At 45.3% G+C, this 22136-nt stretch overlaps 1 protein-coding gene across 1 annotated transcript in view; it reads right to left on the bottom strand.

Annotated features, from left to right (window-relative positions):
- NRCAM (neuronal cell adhesion molecule) overlaps window positions 1-16932 on the bottom strand; it is a 322524-nt gene extending 305592 nt beyond the window's left edge. The window contains exon 1 of the mRNA XM_029234463.1: window positions 16889-16932. The gene's annotated coding sequence lies outside the window, so the exon portion shown is untranslated. The remainder of the gene's footprint in view (window positions 1-16888) is intronic.
- Window positions 16933-22136: the final 5204 nt, after the last annotated feature.

The raw sequence follows: 22136 nt of genomic DNA, 5'->3' as shown, positions 1-22136 counted from the left end.
CTTACACCTGATTACATCAGGCCAGCCAAGATCATCCCTCTTTCCATTAACTCATAACTGACTGACTTGGGACCTTGACTACGTCTGCAGAATCCCTTTACCTTAGCCATGTACTGTAACCTAATTATGGGAGTGCCATGCCATCATATTCTCAGGTCCCACCCACACTTTCAGGGAGGGTATTTTACAGGGGAAAGAATCTTCGAAGCCAGTTAGAAATCTGCTTACCATAGTTACACAAGTTATACATTTATTTTAAAATTCACTGAATTGTATACTTACTATGGGTAGATTTTATGATATGTGAATTATACCTCAATACAACTGTAAAAAAAAAAATCCCATGAAAACAAAAAGTTGTCCACAGTACCATAATTCCAATTTTTATTTGGGCCACTTTTTTTTTCATTAAATAAACTAAACCTTAGGATTATCTTCTCTAGGAAATGATTCAAGATAAAAAAGATCTGCATTGATTTATCATGCCCTTTATAATTTGTTACACCAGTTAATTCATAGTAACCACTTCACAGGGACACTGTAGTCAACTTTTCCCCTAGTTGGGTTTTATTCCTCTGTCAGCTTTCTTAGTAATGAATGGAGGCTCACTCAATTCAAAGACTTCAGATTTCCAAAGAGAATAGGGTTACCTCACCACAAGAGTTTCCACTCTCTGATTTCTCCACCAGGGAGTGGTTCCATTTTGAGCTTCCCTCAAACAAAGCAAAGGCAACAATGTTTGGTCACATGAAGGCTCCATTTTGCCAGCTGCATACTTCCTAAAGTTTCATTCACCCAGAGGTCAGGAACTGTGAGTTCTGGAACTCTTCCTGGTGTCCCAGGAACGTCTTTGAAGTTTGGCCGCTCATGTGTGTGCTGAACCTGCTGCCTAAAACCACATGTTTCTTAACTTCAGTCTATTCCGAGAACCTTCAGTGTCTAAATAAGAGCTTGCTCTACAAAACACACAGCAAGCCAGTGTAATTCTACTTCAGGTGCTATCTAGAGCCCACGGAGCATTACAAATTCCCCAAGGGATGCCCAACAATGTCACCTGGATGGTTATCTTGTAGGTGTGTTGTTCTTAAGTCCAAACTTAACTGTTACCATGGAAATAAAATACAAAAGGAGCTGTCCATCCTGGAAAACAAAAACTGCTGAGAACTCTCATTCAAGGGCTTTCTATTGAATGTGGAAGGAACTCTTCTACATAATTTGTTTTTTATAAAAATAAAAATCTTTCTTGGGAATGTGCCAGAGTTATCTGCCTATATAACACATGGACCACCAGTGTTTAAGCAAATTTTTAGAAGTAATAATTTACACATTTTAAAAAATTAGGGCAATTTGCCATCTGCAGTCCTATTGATGAAAATGACCACAACATCAGGTCATTTGGAGAATCTTAAAAGCTTTATTCCGTTATTCGAAGGCACAGTCCCATGACTTGAATATGCTACAGATTAGACTTTCTACATTTACCTAAATAGCATCTTCAGGACATGAACTGATATCTTCTCTACACAAGGTTTCTAAGGGAAATGAAGGTTTCTCATGGAAGTTTGGGTCATAATCTATAACTCACAATATGCAGAAACTAAAATTCCATTCCTTGTTGTTTCTCAAAGCAGGATAACATAGTAGCTCTTAGGAGGTAAAACTATGGGACAGGGGTCAGACTCTTTGGGTTAGAATCCCAGTTCCACAACTTAACAGCTGTGCTATTTTGATTCATTACTTAAACTCCCTATGCCTCAGTTTCTTCATCTATAAAATGGGTTTAATAACATAAAGCAGGGGGTGGCCAAATCTGGCCCACTGTCTATTTTTCTAAAAAAAGTTTCATAGGAACTTGAAAATGCCCACTCATTTACATATCATCTGTGACTGTTTGGGGAGAGACCTCCAAAGTCTAAAATATTTACTGGTAGAGACCTCCAAATTCTAAAATATTTATTACCTGGCCCTCTACAGAGAACATTTGCTGGTGTCTGACATAGAATGCTACTGTGAAGATTAAATGAGATAATTCATGTAAGGTGCTCCATATAGATGAGCAACCAATGAGTGTCAAGGATTACTGTTATTTATAAATGGTAAAAAGTTGTACAATCATTGTGCTTTCATTTCCTACAATTCAGGGAGGCACCTTTCTATATGCCACCTCAGGAGCAGGCTGCCCGTGAAGCAATGGCTCGGGGTGAACAGGCTCCGCCCCTTCCATTGGCTGTGGCCGAGGTGCTGTGATGGCAGGATGTGTGCTGCAGCTGTCGGGCAGGGCAGGGAGCCTGTGGGCCACAGACAGCAGCTGCTACGAGTCATCCGTTTCAAGTAACTGATACGCTGTCCTTCCTTGATGGGGGCTCGCTTGGTCACAGGTGTGTGACACATGCATATGCATCACTGGCCCCACTCCCAGCTGGAGAGGGGATTGGAGGAGTGGGAAGAGCTGAAATTATGCTTAGATGATGATCAGAGACAGCCCTTTCCATTTTCCCTGGCAGTAACTGCTTTCCCAAGATGCCCTGTGCTTGTCCAGAGTTGGAAATAAGGAGCGTGGTCCTGCACATAATATTTTAAAATGTGAGTTTAGTGTAACGAAACAATTCAGAATAATAAAATGGATCTAAGGCTGATAATTTATCCTAGAACTGGCGCTGCTAGCCCTGTATTAATACACTTAGAAATAAACTTCGGTCGACGTCAAACGTTACAATGGTTCCCATAAATCTTTCAAACCACCTTCACTAAATTGTCTTTCAGGGCAAATATTTAAAAGACCTAAAGAGTTTACACCGAGAGAGTGATGTTCAGAAACAAACTACCGTCTGCCCTCTGCTCCTTCTAGAGCCGTGGACATTTCACTCCCTCAATTTGTGCCTCACTGTCCTGCATGGAAAAGAGAAGCTGTAAGAAACTGCAGGACTAAAAACAGCCATGGTTCCAAATTATTTCGTGCTGGATGCTGGTGGGTTTTCATTAGTCTCTCCTAACTCCAGGAGGGAACCACAAATTGGCAAATGGTTTACATATTAAAATGGAATTACGGAATCACACAAATGCAGACATTTTAAAGTTCTTGGTGCTCATCCGAAGAACCTTCCTACCAAATCATCTCATTGATATGATTTAAAACAACCTGGCCCTTCTGTGGATGAGGCAGCTCATTAAACGCTGTACACATGACACTAATAATTAGGGTCACTGCCATGCGGGAACTCACCATCCAAGACAGACAAGGCTGGCGCTGGTGGAAATGAGGAACTCACACCAAGCCGGCAGACGTCATTAAGGACCAGCTAAAATGGCTTCAGAGTTTCCAATTCATTCCAACTAATATTCATGTTGATTAAAAGAGCTTGGCCATCCTGCTGCCTCAACTAGACAGAAGGGCTGCCTGAGTACAGTTAGCTGCAGAGTTCTCCACAGGACCATCCTTCACCCTGTCCCACTGAAGCAGGCTGGCGGCTCAGCCAAGCCTTTGCTTTCCGCAGCAGGAGGAAATATCAGCCCCCATACTGTTTTTTTTCAAGTCAAGAGACACCTCCTGATTGGCAAGGAGCAGCCAGGGCACCTGCAGAGACTTCAACAAAATACGCCCGCGGAAGTTCCCAGGTGACGGCAATTTACGCGAGAAAGGCAGCCAAGTTGAAGTCGACTTGATTACAGCCAAAAAGAGTAATCGAGGGCTTCCCTGGTGGCGCAGTGGTTGGGAGTCCGCCTGCCGATACAGGGGACATAGGTTCGCGCCCCGGTCCGGGAAGATCCCACATGCCGCAAAGCGGCTGGGCCCGTGAGCCATGGCCGCTGAGCCTGCGCGTCCGGAGCCTGTGCTCCGAAAAAGAAAAAGAGTAATCGACTGATTATAAACTACCAACTTCATACCTTTGTCCAGTTAATCAAATGAATACTCTGCCACCACCACCCCCAATATTTCTGTGCTTTAATTCAAAGTACAGAGCCTTTCTAACTAACTGACTCATATACACATACTCCTTGGTACACGAAGCAGACATTGACAGATATAGATACAGACATATGAACATAGAGATGTGAAGGGGCTATATTTTCACCCTTTCTTTTTTGTAAGGGATAAACTTAGAAACAGGTGACCTTATTATTGCATTCTGTATTGGTTTCCTAGGGCTGCCGTCACAAAGCCACACGCTGCGTGGCTTCAACGACAGACATTTATGGCCTCACAGTTCTGAAGGCTAGAAATTCAAGATCAAGGTGTCAGCAGGGTTGGTTCTTCCTGAGAGCTGTGAGGGAGAGTCTGTTCCAGGCTCTCTCCTGGCTTCTGCTGCTTTGCTCGCAATCTCTGGCACTCCTTGGCTTGTAAGGTCTCTGCCTTCATTTCTACAAAGCTTTCTCCAACCATGCCTGCCTCCAAGTTTCCTCTCCTTAGAAAGCCACTACTCAGTGAACTAGGGCCCACTCTAATGATCTCATTTTAACCGTAAAGACCCCATCTCCAAATGAGGTCACAGGTACCAAGGGTTAGGGCTTCAACATACAAATCTGATGGGGGACACCCTTTGACCACCTTCCCATTCCTAAAGCTCTGTGTCTACAACCAGGTCAGTGATGACTAGTATTTTTTCAGCTTTACTGAGGTATAATTTGACAATAAAATTGTAAGATATTTAAGTGTGTATCGTGGTGATTTGATACATGTATACATTGTGAAAGGGTTCCTCCCATCTTGTTAATTAACACACCTATCACCTCACATATTTCCTTTTTTGTGTGTGAGAACATTTAAGATCTACTCTCTTAGATACAATGCCGTATTGCCAACTACAGTCAGCATGTTATACATTAGATCCTCAGACATCTTTTAGCTGAAAGGCTGTTCCCTTTCACCAACCTCTCCCTATTTCCCACACCCCCAGCCCCTGGCAACCACTGTTCTGAGTTTGACTCCCTTTTATTAAATTGAAGATTCTACATGTAAGTCATATCATGCAGTATTTGTCTTTCTCTGTCTGGCTTATTTCACTTAGCATAATGCCCTCCAGGCTCATCCATGTTGTCACAAACGGCAGGATTTCCTCCTTCCGCATGGCTGAATAATATTCCATTGTGTACATATACCACATCTTCTTCATCCATTTGTCTGTCGATGGACAGTTAGGTGGTTTCCATCTCTTGGCTATTATAAATAACTCTGCAATGAACATGGGAGTGCATATATCTCTTCAAGATCCCGTTTTCACTTCCTTTGGATAAATACCCAGAAGTGGGACTGCTGGATCATATGGTGGTGCTAATTTTAATTTCTGAGGAACCTCCATATTGTTTTCCATAATGGCTATGTGGCTATTATTTTTAAATATCTATTTCTTGTCTGAGGTGCAAAGGCACAGAGTAAATACAAACAATGATATACATACAAACGTGCTCACAAGCCTCATTGTATGTGTCTCTCTTTATATCAAACCTCTAAGCCCATGCAGTTGGTGAGCTGAATGAATTTAATATATTAAAATGGTTTCATGCTTTATTGATTTGTGGTATTGACAGTCATGGCTGACAAAAAAAATTGCTGACTGTCCTCTTGAAAAATATGAATAGAATATGGCTTGGATAAAACACGATTAGATTTCAAAGACTATTACTGACATTGAATACAACTGGAAAAAATGTATTTGCTGAATTTACACCTTTTTTATCATATGGACTCAGTCTGACTTTCACATATATATTATCATTTGTTGAAAGTTAAGAATATAGTTTGTGTTTGGAAAACAGCCCCACGATGAAGCACCAAAAAGGGTACCCATCTCACAGACTGCAGCATGAGACCACTTCATTTATTCAAAATCAAGTAGACATGGTTGTTGCTAAGGATGTATGAAACATACATATCTCTGAAGCAAATCTGGCAAAGTATCATAGTGAACAAAACGGCTACTGCATTCTACCTAATAAGAACACAGACCGATGTTCTTTCAGCACTTTCCTTTTCATCATCATTGGTCCTAGTGACATACACTCATGAGGTAGGGTTGATGATGAGAAAATTTATGTGGTTTATCTTCATTTTCCAGCTCAAGGAAAAGAAGTACTTAAGCAACTTATCCAAAGCCACACAGTAAAGCAAAGTTTCCTAGTCTATACAGAGTAGCCCAGTACTTTTCAAAATTTAATTACAAATTTCAAGAAAAATTTTCACTCTGGTATCTCTCAAACATGGACCCACTGCTTCAAACCCAATCACTCACTATAATCCACTAACTAGTTGGGAAGGGCCATGCTATAACTCAACTCACACCTTGGAATATAAAGAAAAGTACAGGTAGGAGTACTCAATAAACAACCAAAAAAGGGAGAAAGTTCCATTTTTAAAGCTGCAGACTGAGGTCTCCTGATGTGTTTCCCACACCAGCCTTTTTCCACTTTGCATGTCAGTCCTGTATGCCTCACTTCTGATTTCTTCCCATTCAGACGGTGGAAAGCAATCTCAGAAGGTGCTTCAACTCAATCAGTGTGCACCCACCCAGAGACCTCCGGAGGGAAATGAGCGTCAGCTTCGGACTGGAAGGGAAGGAAAGCCTTGTGCAAACCTGGAAACATCAGCTGCCGGCAAAGGCAGAAAATTACAGAGGAGCTCTTTGGGGTCACAAGGATGCCGTTGAGGGCTACACAGTGGCAATTTCAAAAATGGTACCCTTCTGGATGGAGTGATTTCACCTGCCCACTCAAGTGTCTAATTGAGAACCAGGAAGCAAATTATAATCATAGAGAATCCAGGCATGAAATTATGAATGTTGGATTTTCCACAGTCTAGACTTTGTCTATGTCTTCAAACAGGGCTGGGGACAAAGTTCCCCAATGTTGTCCAACCAAAGATCCACTTGACATTTTGCAATATTCATGGATTCAGTCATTCATTCTCGCATTCATTCTTTCATCAAACATGGGGACTCGTGCATATACACCACCATGCATGAGCAATGCAGCTCAGGTTTCTCGTGGAACAGAGCAAGGGCTGGGTTTCCATGCCTAGAAGCCTTGGGAAAGCTGACGGAACTCTTTTACGAGCAAAGCCAAAAAATGCCTATCCTGGGTGACTATTTTGTTAGTGGCTTTCCTTTATTGGCCTCTCAATGTTATCTAGAGCCAATACCAAATATTTTCATACAACTGAGGCACTTCTCCTCACCTACCACGTGTCCACCTCTTTACTGATTTTTATTTAGCCATATTTGCTTGAGTTTCACTTGGTATCTATCATGCTCTTTATTCGTCTACTTAGATATCCTTGAAAAATCATTCCTGAATTGAACTTTGATGCGTTATAAAAACTCACTCATCATATCATCCTTGTGCAAAGTGAAGAATCCTGTATAACCTGAATAATCACCCCAAAATGTGCTTGGCAAGTTCCCGTTTTCATATATCTAATTTTCTCTAGCCAGAGCCATCTGTATACAGAGGAACAAATAGCTGGAAAGAAGAGATGATCTCACTGAGAATTTAACTGTGTTATGCTGAAAGAACTTTACCTTTGACTCCCGGTAAATTCTTGTCAATGCCTTTCTTTTCAACATGAATAATGTACCATCATATTTTGTCTTTGCAGAGTGATTTATGAGTTATTTCTATTCTCTGATGTCAAGTTACTTCAATGACCTAATGTGCCACAATAAAATCTTTTAAAAATATTTAGAAGTGGGGGGGATAAATTAGGAGTTTGGGATTAAAATATAAGCACTACTATACATTAAATAGATAACCAACAAGGACCTACTACTGTTTAACACTGGAAACCATACTCAGTATCTTGTAATAACCTATAATGTAAAAGAATGTAAAAAAAAGAAAATATATGTATAACTGCATCACTTTGCTATACACCTTAAACTAACACAACATTGTAAATCAACTATATTTCAAAAAACATTTTTTGAATATTTAGTATAGGATGCTATGGAGGCTAGCCTCCATTAGCTGAGCAATTGCCGCAAACATTTTTATTCTCCACCCATTCTCTTCTTTCAGGTTTTGTTATTACTTTCCAGCACTCTGTTCTTTACTCTCTCCTCATTACTTAAAATGCCTCTCCCTCCTTCTGCCATGGGACACTTCTCCAGGATGTCACAACTCTCATTACCCACCTGAGCCCTCCTTCCATTTGAATCCTTCACTCTCTCTGATCTCGACTCTCCCAACCCCAGTCCAAGCAAATAAATCTGACTCCCTCCCTCCCTACTGTTTAACGAGTCCCCTCAGAGCCCTAGGACAGCAATAAACCCTTGATGTATTTTACCATCCACTATGATTTTGCACCACAGTAACTGTAACTAGAAACATAGACAGAGCCATGGAGTTTTTAAACCCTATTCCAAGTATGAAAATGCAAGTTACCTTAAAATCTATGAGACACAGCAAGTATCTATCATGATTTATGTAAAATACAACATGTGATGTAAGTTATATAATCAAATCCGAAGTAAAATCACTTGTTTTTATTACAGTATTAATTATCTCTAAATTTTTACTTTACTATTTAGTTCATATTATCGCCCTGTCAATGTTACTGCCCTTACAGTAGAACTATTCATCTGACTGTATACATGTATATAAATAAGGCTTTTCACTACCATGCCACTAACCATCAGAACAAAAGACTATGTCATCAAGTCATTTTAATGGTCAAAGATATCAAAGCAAGATTTTTCTAATTGTAGTTTTTATGGAGTACCAGGAAGTGTTTCAAATTACCCCAATGAGTTTGGGATTGACATATACACACTGCTATATTTAAAATAGATAACCAACAAGGACCTACTGTATAGCACAGGGAACTCTGCTCAATACTCTGTAATAACCTATATGGGAAAAGAATTTGAAAAAGAATAGATACATGTATATGTATAACTGAATCACTCTGCTGTACACCTGAAACTCACACATTGTGAATCAACTATAATCCAATAAAGAAGAAAAAATTTTTTAAAACCCACAAATTACCCCAAATTATTGCATTTCAATGACCCTGACTTCCCAGTAGCTATCTTATTATTCTAGTTATACACACAGCCAACTTCTCCTTCGGAAATATTTTAAATCAGATGCTCCCAACCAAATTGAATGGGGAAACCATGTGCCGTGTTAAAAACTTCAGTAGGAAATATAACAGTGATGGTCTACCACGAGAAGCAGAAAGCTGAAATCACTCTGCATAAATACACTCATATAGGAAAAAGCACTGATTCGTTCATATTCAGGACAGATTGATCTTGTCATATACCAAAACAATCAATATCAAGACACTGTAATGACATTTTGCAAGGGACGTTGATTGGGCATTTCTGTGTTTATTTCACTAAAGACTAGACGGGGAAGCACCAAAACAGTCAGAAGAGTATTTGCAATGCAATTAGGGGGGGACCAGCACATCTGAGTGTACGCCAGACGCAGGGGCCTCCCCTAATTCACACAGTCCAGCGTCTTAATGGGGCACACAGCATCGAACTGCACTTCCTACAGTTTGAAAACTTTTGTCAGTTAACTAGATGTTTACCAAGGGCCTCGCTTCGGCACTCAACATCCCGGGTACGCCGTCCAGCTCTCTGGACGCACTTCCAACACCATCTGTCACTTAAGCTTCCCCGGATTCAAAAATTTCAATTCAAACTAATCTACTCGGCACTCAAACTGAAGCTATAATTCAAACTTCGACATGAAGCTTGAATTCCTTTTCAGTGTTCTTCAACTTTGACCCAGCTCCCCCCGCCCCGCCTTCGCTGAAAAGGGCCAAGACAACAGCCCAGCAAGTGGGGCAGGCAAAACAGACCTCCTTTGTTCACTTTTGTCCTTTCAGCTCCCTATTGAGGTGAGGGACTGAAAAGCCGCACAAGGCTTTGGAAGGCAGCAGTGCACCAGCTCCAGCCATCCTTCCTCAAAGACCACAAAACTCCAGGACAAAACTCTTGGATGAAACACAGTCCATTTTTACCTTAAGGCATAATGAATGGAAGATTAGTACATTTCCCTTCCCTTTCCCTTGAGAGAGAATCTGTTAAGGGTGTTTAACAGGAGTTTATAATGCTCGTCCAAAACGAACGCTGTAAATCACACCATTCAAAAAGCCAAGGGCATTGGAAAGTGGCCTGAAATTAGCTTTAAAGTTGAAATTTGGAGAAAAGATCACTCCGTGCTGAATGCATCTACTGAATTTTTTGAATGCTCTCAGCCCACTTGAGAAAGACAAATCAAATTCATTGCATATTACACAGTAGAAGACCTCCTACAGGATTCCCTCAAATGGCCTTGGGAATATATTCTCATGGTTACAGAGGGTTTTGAACCAATACACCACGCACATCAGAAAACTGAAATATACATATGAATATGGATGTACATTCAAAATATTCTTTCCAACTCTTCCTATCATAATTTAATAAGGAGAATTTTTTGGACTTTTCTGGCGGTCTGGGGGTTGAGACTCCGCGCTTCCACTGAGGGGGGCTCGGGTTTGATCCCCGGTGAGGGAACTAGGATGCTGCATGCCGCGCAACACGGCCAAAAAATTTTAAAAAGAAGAATTTTTGAAAGTATCATTTTCCTCTGACAGTAACTGTCATTTTCATTCTCACGTGAATTAAACAATGCCTTAGCATGGGACAATATGGAACAAAATCAGGGAACACCTAAGACAAGATAAGGCTTATTTGTCATTCCTGTTTTTAAACTGAATAAAAGCCACTTGGACAGTGTGCAGCAGATGACCATTTGTAGATTTATTCCCTTTATCACTGGCATTTCTTATATTCACTAGTTTTTCAGTCACTTGAAGGAAACCCTGTTATCAGACTTTTAAAAATTACCTTTTTCTCATTTGAAATTCCAAACTTGTAGGCCAGTAAATTAGGTCAATGAAGCTGACACCGTATCTTTTTTATTAGCTCAGCTAAGCAATTATAATTGGGTGGTGAGAGTTTATGCTGTCATCTTTGAAGATTCCGTGGTGGGGAGCAATGTCCGATGCAGACTTGTAAATGACTACTCGGGCACATCCCTAAATAGTCAATGTACCATATTCCTATCTGTTCCCAGATATGAGGCAAATGTGCTCTTGGTCTGGGTTAAAATAACAATGTCAAATTTTCCGGTAAAATAAAAGCATACTAATATGTAATCTAACCTCCGAGCAAAATCACTTAGCACAAGAGAACTACAGACATACATACTGTAATTCCACATTTTTTTTTTTTTTTTTTTTTTTTGCGGTACGCAGGCCTCTCACTGTTGCGGCCTCTCCCGCTGCGGAGCACAGGCTCCGGACGCGCAGGCTCAGCGGCCATGGCTCACGGGCCCAGCCGCTCCGCAGCATGTGGGATCTTCCCGGACCGGGGCACGAACCCGTGTCCCCTGCATCGGCAGGCAGACTTCTCAACCACTGCGCCACCAGGGAAGCCCTAATTCCACATTTTTTTAAAAATCACATGAATGTGTGTCACCAAGGCTGGCTTCTCCCGTACTTTGCACAAAGTATGGGGTCAATTAACACTTGTTAGGAACCACAATTTCCTTATTAATAAAAATTAAACCAGTAAGTTAGAAAATATTGTGAATGGCTTATTCATAATATACACAGTATATTAATTTATACCTTTTAAAAGTAACAGCTATAGTTCTTTACACCCACAAGGATGGCTATTATCGAGAAAAGAGAAAACAAGTGTTGGTGAAGATGTGGAGATACTGAACCCTTGTGCACTGCTGCCGCAAATGTAAAATAGCACAGCTGCCATGGAAAACAGTATGGTGGTTCTTCAAAAACTTAAAGTGGAATTACTACACGATCCAGCAATCCTACTTCTGGGTATATACCTAAAAGAGTTGAAAGCAGTGATTCAAAAAAGGTATTTGTACACCCACATTCATAGCAGCAAAAAGGTGCCCAACTTGACAGATGAATGAATTATAAAAACATGGTGTGTCCATACAATGGAATATTCTGCAGCTTTAAAAAGGAAAAAAATTCTGACACGTGGATGAGCCTTGCAGACCTTATGCTAAGTGACTTAAGCCAGTCACAAGGACAGATACTGCATGATTCCATTCGTATGAGGTACTCAGGGTAGTCAAATTCACAGAGACAGAAAATAGAAAGGTACTCAGCAGGGGTTGGGGGACGGGGCGGGGGAACAGGGAGTTACTGTTTTAATGGGCACAGAGTGTCAGTTTGGGAAGCTGAGAAAAGTTCTGGAGATGGACAGGGGTGATGTCTGCATAACAGCGTGAAGTACTTGATGCCACTAAACTCTACAGCTAAACATGATTACGACAGTAAGGTTTATGTTATATATATTCTGTCACAGTAAAAACAGTAACAGCCAAAAAAAAAACCACATCACATTTTCTACAAATATAGTGCATTTGCTTCCCCATTTAGAGACAACCTGATACTAAAGATGTCAGAGCTGCTATAAACCTGGAAGCAGAGCCATTCCCATGTTTTCCTCATGTAGCCCTCTCCTTCACATTTTAAGAGGGAAAATAAACATTCATCAGTTCCTTCTGGCACATCTTCTTGTTCTTAGAAACTTCAGCCTCTGATGCCAATAAAGACTCTTTCAAACTAAACGGCCTTTTCATTTGCCTGGGTGGACAAAGGGTTAAATAAAATAAGCCACTGGATTCTTGCCCCTAGCATCCCTGGAGGCTAGGAGTGTCCTACCAGCTCCTCAGTCCTTATCTGACAGAAAAATTCTGGGTTCCTTCGGGAGAAGCAGGAAACATAAAAGGGAAAATACATCTAACTGTATTTAGTAATTTCCAATCATTTGCAAATCACTTCCTTCTCAGCAACCATCTCAGCATTTGAAGGCTGACCTAAAGCAGTCTTTGGATGCAAACAGACAAAACTTCCTGCAGAAGAATACTTTAGGAGCTCTGTATTCTAGCTACATTTGTTATGGGCTACCACACTGCTCAGATGGGAAACGTTCTTTGCAAATGGGGATGAGACTCCAAAGGCTGCTGGCAGAGGCAGCAAATCTGTACTGCTATGGACTGAATTGTTTCCCCCCAAATTCATATGTTGAAGCCCTAACCCTCGATGTGACTGCATTTGGAGATAGGGCTTTTAGGAGGTAATTAAGGTTAAATGAGGTCATAAGGGCAGGGTCCTAATCCAACAGCATCAGTGGCCTTCTAAGAAGAGGAAGAGAAGGGAACTCTCCATAGATACAGGCTGAGGAAAGGGTATATGAGCACACAGGGAGAAAACGGCCATCAGCCAGCCAGGAAGAGAGCTCGCACCAGAACCCAGACTGATACCCTGATCTCAGACTTCCAGACTCCAGAACTGTAAGAACATAAATGTCTCTTCTTTGAGCTACCCAGTCTATGGTATTTTGTTATGGCAGCCTGAGCTAACTAAGACAAAGACCTTCTGATTTCAAAGTGAGTATATCAGGGGAAAAAAAAGACTGGCGTCTCAGTGGTTACCCTCAGGGGAGAGTAATGACTGGTGGAAGCCACAAGAGGGCTTTCTCTGACACTCACAATGTTCTGGTCCTGGATTTGGGCACAGTTACATGGTGCATTCAGTCTGTGCAAGTTCATCAAGCTGTACATTTATATGTGGAAAAAAAGAATCTGTGTGTGTAAGTATGTAGCCATAAATGATAAAGCTGGAATTAATCTCCCCAAGGGCAGGAACTCTGCTTTGCTCACCACTGCAACCCCAGTGCTTAGAACAGGAGGCCATGCACTCAGTAAATATCTGTGAATAAATGCATGAATGAATAAAAGTATCTCTATACCAGAAAAGCTTCCTGAGGGGTTCCGTTAAATAGGTCCTTTGTACATACACTACATAATACCTGCAGATTCTAATTATATTCAATCAACTAGGCAAGGCAAACTATCCTACATGAAAGAATTATTTGAAATGATTCTCAAGGAAATTTCCTACAGCCCAAGTGCACACGTTCTGAGCACGCGCTCCCCCTTCTGAAGCACTCACAGCCAATGTGTCGTCACATCTGCCTCACCGGAAGTACCGTTTCCAAAGGTGACTTGCTTTTCATTTACTGTGGCTACTCCAATAACAAAAATGATGTGTATTAAGGAGACTGGCCTACAGTCCAAGCACCTCATCACTACCCTGCATAAGACAGCTGGGTGACCTCTCTGAGCCCCAATGTATTCATTTTGAAACCCAAAGATTTAGGAACAATGTTTTCTTACAGCTCTAAAATTCCTAGATTATGTGAAATGTTTAGCACCTTTCCTGTAATGAAGTAGAAAGCAAGCTGAAAGAAGACCATGAGTCAGCAGGATTAAGAAAGCAAAATGAATTCATTTTTCCAGCCGGTCAGTCAGTTACAATCATTCCAAAAGCTATTCCAGGAAGAGCTGATTTCACTGTCATTCACACTGTCATTCTTGTTTCTTTTAGTTAACGTCTTTATAAATGTGCCCCAGTCATATACTTAGGATAGCTAATGCTTTCCTAAGATTTTATACTAGGGTCTTATTCAAATTCAACATCCAATTGGAGGAGTAAAGCTGCTGCCGTCAAAAGAATCTACAAAGGAGATTCAGGGCTGGGGACCTGCAATAGAAATGTTTGCCAAATGGAAATATTTGCCTTTTCTTAAAAAATAAAAAAGAAGAAGAAGTTCTCTCAAAAATTGTGATGTGCCAGGAACCTCTCAGCCTCTCTGGAATCGCAGGTGGCTCTAGTCACGAAGAAGAGCCCAGTGACTGTGGTTGGATTGTGGGTTAACAGGCAAGTACTTAAAAGCTAGCAGGGATAAAGGAACATGTAAAGGAACTGAAGGGCAATACAGGGCAATCAAAAGGCTATTCCACAATACAATTCGCTGAATTACAATACTGCCTGCTACTGTGAGGTCTGCAGGGGCCACAATTAAATGGGCTTACAGTATGTCCCTGATTTCTGAACACTGGGTGGTTTTAGGCTTCCTCTAAACTAATGTTAAGCATCCAAAAGGCCACATTTTCACAGCCTTGGATGGCCAAAAAGCTAATCCTTGCTTCCTCACTTCCTAGCTATGTGGCCTTGGGAAAGTTACTCGACGTAAGTCTCCGTCTCCTAATTTTTAACATGGGGTTGCTATGGAAACTGATATGATACATGTAACATGCACAGCGGCCCAGAGGTAGCACCTCTGACGCGCTCAGAAAATGTTGACTATCATTACCATTAAAGTAGAAAGTATACAACTGCCTAAATCCACTTCAGTACTTCTGGAAGGTCTCATTTACTTTTGAGGTATTATTACAATATTTTAATAACAGGGCATGGTTAGCATAAAGCAGTGGCAGCCAAAGCAGCCTAGCCTCCTTATGTATGTTTGTATTCAGTGGCTACCTTGTTCCTTTCCGGATAGCCCCAGGGGGAGCTCCTGCCCCAGGAGAGTTGCTTCCTGCCCCATTACACTCTCCTCTGTCTCTGCTTGCTAAAGCCTCGGGCGGGGAAGGGCCCTGCCCCGGATACTCGCACCTCTGCGCCTTAACCAAGCGGGAAGGGGACGAAAAGAACGCTTCGCTCCTAGGACAGAGTGCTCCGCGCCGGATGTAGCCTCTGGCTGGAGCTGCTGGTGCGAAAACGACAGGAGAGAGGCGGGGTGGTAAAGACACGCCACCGCTCGGCGGCCGCCCTCCTCGCCGGCAGCTGCGCAGGGACGGCCCCCTAGCGTACGGGGAACAGAAGATGCTGCCGCGAGCCGGGAGCCGGGCGGGAGGGAGGCGACCCGGAGGGGAGGACAGTGGCCTGCTCACCAGCCCCTCCGGACCCAGGGAACCCTCCGGCCGTGCTTGCTGCCCAGAGTACACGGCTCTGGGAGAAAGAGCGCTCCCGGGCTCCCAAGACCACGGCACCCCGGTTCCCCCTCTGCGCACGGGCAGATGCGGGCGGGGAATGGCTGGGCTGGCTAACCGCCGCGGACCCGCGCGCTGCGGCGCCCACCCGCACGGCGTGCACGGGGCCGGAGGCAGCGCGCGGCGCAGATGGCGCTCGCCGGGAGATGGATGCGCCTGAGCCGGCAGTGACGGGCGGCTCAACACAACATCCCCGGGAGAAGCTGTTGCCAGATCCCACCGTTGGGAGCCTGGGCAGGGAAGGGGCTCTTCTGAGTCAGCCTCAAGCCGCGGCGTGCCAGTCCCAACAAGTCCCAGTCCCGCGAGGCCGGGCGGGGCGCCGGGACCCCGGGGACCCGCACCTGTAGGGCCGACAAAGACCCCGGAAAGCCCCCTACCTACTGCTTTCGGGGTCTCTTCCGTCCTCCATCCCTTGTTCCCCGAGTTCTCTCCAGGCCGGAGAGAGTGGAGGTCGGAACGCCCCTGAACTCCGGCGATCCGCGCAGGTGTGAGCGCATCCGAACAAAGCCCACGCCCAGATACGTCCTCGGGGACCGGAACATGCACACGCCGGAGCGCGCTGCCCAGGCACCTGCGCTACTCGCCCCGCCGGCCCTGCGGCTTGACAGCCCGCGCCCTCCGCCTCCCTGCCCGGGAAGCCGCAGTGCCGGGCCCCAGCAGCCTCTCCAGGCCCAGTTGGCCCCAAAGCCACCTCCAGGCAGGGCTTCCCGGAAAGCGGGGGGCACGGATGCACAAGTTGGCCAAGGGCTGGGGAGGTGAAGGGGGCCCGCCGGCGCCGCTGTATCTCAGCCTGGCCCGCACAGGGCTGCGGTCCCCTCCTCCCGCCCGGAGCCGGAGGGGAAGGGAGTTGGTTGCCAGGTTGCCCCTGCGGCAGGGAGACCTGGACGGGCGCTGCGAAGCCAGGGTGTTCCGGTGTCCCGGCGACAACACAGCCGCCCCCCGCGCCCTCCTCCGCTCCAGCCGTCGCCCCCGAGCCGGACCGAGTGTCACCGCCAGCCGCGCGCGCGGAGCTACTCACGTTCTTACGCCGCGCCCACCACTCGGCCCACGCGCAGCTGCCCGCGACCCCGAGCACCGGTGTAGTCCGTCCCCGACGCAGCTGTGGCCACCAGCAGCCCCGCGCCGTCCCCTGCGCCCGCGCGGCTCAGGCTCCGACTGCGGCGCGCGTCAGCCGTCGACCCGAGCGAAGCAGGGCTGGCCCTGCGCCCGCGCGCGCCCCCGCCGCTGCGCCCTCCCCGCGCGCCGCTCTCCCTCCGCCCGCCCCGCCCCTTCCCCTCCGCGCCGCCCCTGCTGCTGCTGCGGCGGCGGCGGCGGCGAATGGGCTCCGAGCGCCCGCGCCTCCGGGGGCTGGGTGGCCCCTCACCTGAGCGGCCGCGCCACCACCAACCACGTCATCCAGCCAGTGCGTGAGGGACGGAGGGCGGGAGCGTGCAGGGAACGAGGGTGGCTGGGGTCTGGAATTTGGCTACAAGAGATGTTCCAGAAAATGGGTGGTTTTGAAATGTCACTCTCGTGGTGCTGGTTTCTGTGTGATGTCTGTGGTCTCCCACCGCTACACCTTCTTTTAAAGCATTTAATTTCGTCGAGACTCACCAGTTGGGATGGTTGAAATTGACGTCTTTTTGTTTTGCTTTTAATTTTTTGGCAACTCTTCTTTCCAGGCAGCCCCCAGAAAGGGAAGCTTCAGCGGTCTATGCGCGGTGGGAGTTGGATCTCTGGTTCCAGAGCACAGGATTAGTTCAGATTTGATTATTTTCAGATTTGGGAGCATTATGGAGAATTATTTGAAATGTAAAAAGAGAGTTAAGATTTTCTAAATGTGTAGTATTTTAGCAAACACACTGGGGCCGCAAGTTTCAGGCTCCGGAGTGAGGTCTGCGCTGTATCCTAGCTCATGTCCAAGATCGTTAGCCTGATAACTCATTCTCAGTCATCTACTCTGGTCTGCAGCCTGACCTTCCAGGGCTTCTTCCCAATCATCAGGCATCACCTGACTTCATCATTTGACCATTTACTGCAGGCTCCAACTCTCCCTCCCCTCTGCTGGAGCCTTGTTTCCTTCCTTTCTCTAGTTTAATGCAGGAAGACTTTTGTGGAGCCCCGCATCCCCTCTCCTCATCCCCAGGCTCCAGGCCCTGTGTTAAGGCGGGGTTCAGGAATAAAAAAGGCACAGGGTCATCCTTCAAGGCGCTGACGACTCCTCTGCTCTGCTATGACTTCAGTGTGAACTTGCCACTTCAACCCACAGCTCCATGCATGCCGGGGAGCAGCCTTCTTTTCTTGCTCTTGCAGACGCCATCATCCTCTCCTCCCACCAGTTCCTGAAACAGTATTGGGATCTCTGGCTACTGGGTCTTTGCACAAGTTGTTTCCTCAGTCCCATTACTCTTCTGATCCGGGTCCTCAGCCCACCTCCTGGGTACCTCTCACCTCTCAGTTAATTTTCCAAATCCCCCTCTAAATTATTTTTATTAAAACAAAAAGAAGAATGTGATCATGATACCCTTACTTAAAAGTCTGGTCTGGTTCTCTGTTGCCTGTAAAATGAACTCCAGATCTTCTGGCACATTCCCTCACAATCTGCCGGTAACTTACCTGTCCGTCCTCCAGTGAAAAGAATTTTCATAACTCTATTGTCTCTGCATGTGAGATTTCTCCCATCTAGAATATTCCTCCATCTTTTTTTCATCTGGCAAACTCTTGTTCGTCCCTCGGGGCCTCGCTCAGCTGATACCTCCTCTGTGAAGTCTTTGCCGAGTCTCTGTTTTTTACTGTAAGAGTACTTGCCACATTTGAATGATGTTTCCATGCCTGACTCCACAAAATTTCACTTTTTTTTTTGCTTTTTTGCGGTACGCGGGCCTCTCACTGTTGTGGCCTCTCCCGTTTGCGGAGCACAGGCTCCAGACGCGCAGGCTCAGCGGCCGTGGCTCACGGGCCCAGCCGCTCCGCAGCATGTGGGATCTTCCCGGACCGGGGCACGAACCCGTGTCCCCTGCATCGGCAGGCGGACTCTCAACCACTGCGCCACCAGGGAAGCCCAAAATTTCACTTCTTAATGAGGATCATTTTATTTTTGTGTGACCTCATTTCCCACCAAAAGAAATGGAGCCACGGATAATCATAACAACTCCATTCTCACCGCCTCATCATTCCCACCTGTGTAAAGGGCTTCAGACCCCTCCAATCCCTCCTTACCTCAGTAACCGCTAAGAGTCCTGGGTTGTCCTGCATGTCTTTCTGGCCGGTAATCGGGGGGATGGGGGTGGGTGTGGGGGGCAGTGCTCAAGGAATGCAGACATGAAGGAATCTCGGGCAAGGGACAACTTCCCCAGGGACAGTTTTCCTTATCTCTACAAGTGTAATAGCAGTACTTAATACTCAGGGTTATCGTTAGGGTCAGTTCAAAGCACTGCACAGTGTCTAGGACATAATAGGTACTCAGCAAATTCTAGTTTGAAAAGCAATTGCGTGATCAGATGTCTGTCAAGTGAATACATACTTGAATAAAAAGAACAAAGACAGAAGAGGAAAAAAGTTCTGGAGGAAACGGGAACCACAGTGACAGCACCACAGATTAAGTAATTTTGATACTGCAAAATACTTGTAACAATATAAAATGATTATATAGTTTTAACTTCCAGTTTATTCAACTGCATTGCAGCTCTGCAGGGAGAACCTAACAGCCGTTACATGAGGAGCTGAAAGGAAGGGAGCAAGAGGGGAAAGAGGAATGATCTGGAAAAGGATGAGAAGGATGCCTGAGTGGGCAACAGGACTCTCCATCTGATTTGCTTGGTGATGCATGAGGCATTCTGATTTGGCTGATACCCACAGAGATAACGCACAACACACCTCCTTACCTTAACTGCCACCCTTTATTCCATTCCTAAGCCTCACCCTGTCCTGTACCCCAAGCTTCACTCCATCCTCAAACCCAGGTGAGGGCTGAGAATAACGTAGACTGTCCTCCCCACCACTTGCTGATAACAGAAGTCTCCTTGTGCCCTGCACTACTTAAGCACTGTACGTTCATTAACTTAACCAATTCCACGGCCATCCCATGCAGTGTGTACTATTATCCCCGTTTTAGAAAGAGAGGTTAAAAGTAAATTGCAGAGGTCACACAGCTAGTGGCAGAGCTGGGATTCGAGGGTGGGCATTCTAGCTCCAGAGTCCAGAGTCTAAACGACTGCACTCTGCTTCCTTTCAATGAAAGTTACGCTAAAAGTTTGTTTCCATGGATGCATCAGAACGTTTGTACGTTAGAGCAGCTACACGGGCATGTCATGGAGCCCCCCAGTGGTACCTGCGGTGAATAAGCTTTGAGCCTTTCTCCTTCCCCCCCCTTTTGCTGTCCTGTTTCTCTTTTCTCGGAATTCTCCCTCCCCTTTATTCCTCTTCCACTTTTTTTCTTCCCTCACCTTATTTTCTATCCTAGTTTTCTTAATCCCCATCCATGCCTCGGGTCTCCCAGAGGTGGCAGTGCAATTGGCCCTGCCCAAAACCCAACAGTAAGTTCACCAAAACCTAGCATGGACCCGACCCCAGTCCTGAGCTGTGTGTCCACCAGCAGGTTATTTCCCCTCTCAGTCTGTTTCCACACCTGAAATGAAGGAGTTGGGCTAGGTAAGAACAAAAAAAAAAAATTAACTGTGTCATTTGATGATTCTGGTGGTAACCAAGCGCATTTCTTAGACTCCTATAGGCTGAATTCTAGGTTAAAAAAGAGTGGAACTCTATAAAAGTGTGCTATAGTAGTATAACGAGGTTGTTCGCCAAGAGTGGCTTATACCAATGTCATCATTGTCTTCATCTACTCTGGTTGGGCAGCATGCATAAGGTTTCTGACGGGGATGTGGTGAACCTAGTAATTTTAAAGCCCTTCTATTTGAAAGAGTATTATCATCGATTATGGTCAAAAAGCATAGATGTCATGGTGGGCAGCTTCTAAGATGGCTCCCAGTGACCACTCCTCCTGGTGTGTATGTCTATAATCCCCTCTCCTTCAGGGTAGATGGGACCTAGTGACTCACTTCTAACGAATAATATGGCAAAAGTAGCAGGATGTCACTTTTGCTGTTAGGTTACAAAAAGACCCTGGCTGCTTCTTTCTTGCCATCTTTTTCTTTCCCTTGTTTGCTCAGACGAAAGCCAGCTGCCATGTTGGGGGCTGCCCTACAAGAGGTCCACGTCCAGGGATCTGAGGGAGGCCGTCAGTCCAACACCTCAGGAAGACCAGAATCCTGCTTCAGCCATGAGTGAGCGTGGGAGCAGCTCATCCCCCGGGAGAGCCTTGAGATGACCCCAGCCCAGGCTGAGCCGTGACTGCAGCCTGTGAGAGAGTGGCCCAGTTCGTTCATCTGCCCCTGGCTTCTCAACCCCCAGCAGTTGGGAGATAAGCAATGTTTCTAGCTTTAAGCTTCTAAATTCATCCCGGGTACAGTCAGTGAAGTGCATTTTAGAACTCTGACTTTGCATCTGACCACACACATCTATTTTTGGGATAGGAAAGGGTCAAATGAATTAAACGGTAGCACATAAGATGTGCACACGGTGCCGGGTAAAGAAGGAACTGTGGAAAACAGATGAGACATCAGTGAGTTATCTGAGGCTAATCTCAGCAGCTCCGATTTCCACACCCCGGAATCACACTTTGCTCCTACAGCCAAGCCTGAGTTGGCCATCCACGGTGCCCACTCAGACCTGCTCCTTTCTGCTCTTAGACACCAGCCACAGTCTCAGCTGGACCACACCTCCTGTGCTTCAGAGTGATGATTAGCCACCATGAATAATAATAGGATGTGCCTTTATAGATAATATATAAATAATAGGATGTGCCATTTCATCGATCACCTGACCAGTGAGCAGTGCTAAGTTTCCACGGATGCGAACACACTGAGCGCTGTCATGGCTCTCCTCACCATCTGCCACACGTAACCACAGAACTCTGTGTGCCTGTCTGGTGCCGCTTGGGCATGTGTCAAACAGAACCCAGAAATCTGCAACCCATTCCTTGCCCAGTGCTTAGCAACACGGCATCCCTGCACCTATGTCGAGAATGCAGTGCACAAGCAATGCGAGGAAAATGTGACCTCAGTGGTTGCCATATGTGGATTTCTTCCCTGGAAGCTTGTGAGTCACTAGGGCCTTCTGCTCGGCTCAATCCGCCCCCATTCTTGGGGCACCAAGTCGGGAGAAGGCAGGAACATTTTCAGGGATAATAAGCATGTTTCGTGGCCAACTCCTCCATCTGTTCCTCCGGC

Source organism: Monodon monoceros, unplaced genomic scaffold (genome assembly GCF_005190385.1).
Source record: "Monodon monoceros isolate NGI ecotype Baffin Bay Population unplaced genomic scaffold, NGI_Narwhal_1 Super_Scaffold_2, whole genome shotgun sequence".
Taxonomy (NCBI): Eukaryota; Metazoa; Chordata; class Mammalia; order Artiodactyla; family Monodontidae; genus Monodon; species Monodon monoceros.
The sequence above is the reverse complement of the archived record's forward strand: the minus strand, read 5'-3'. Positions and strand labels throughout refer to the sequence as shown.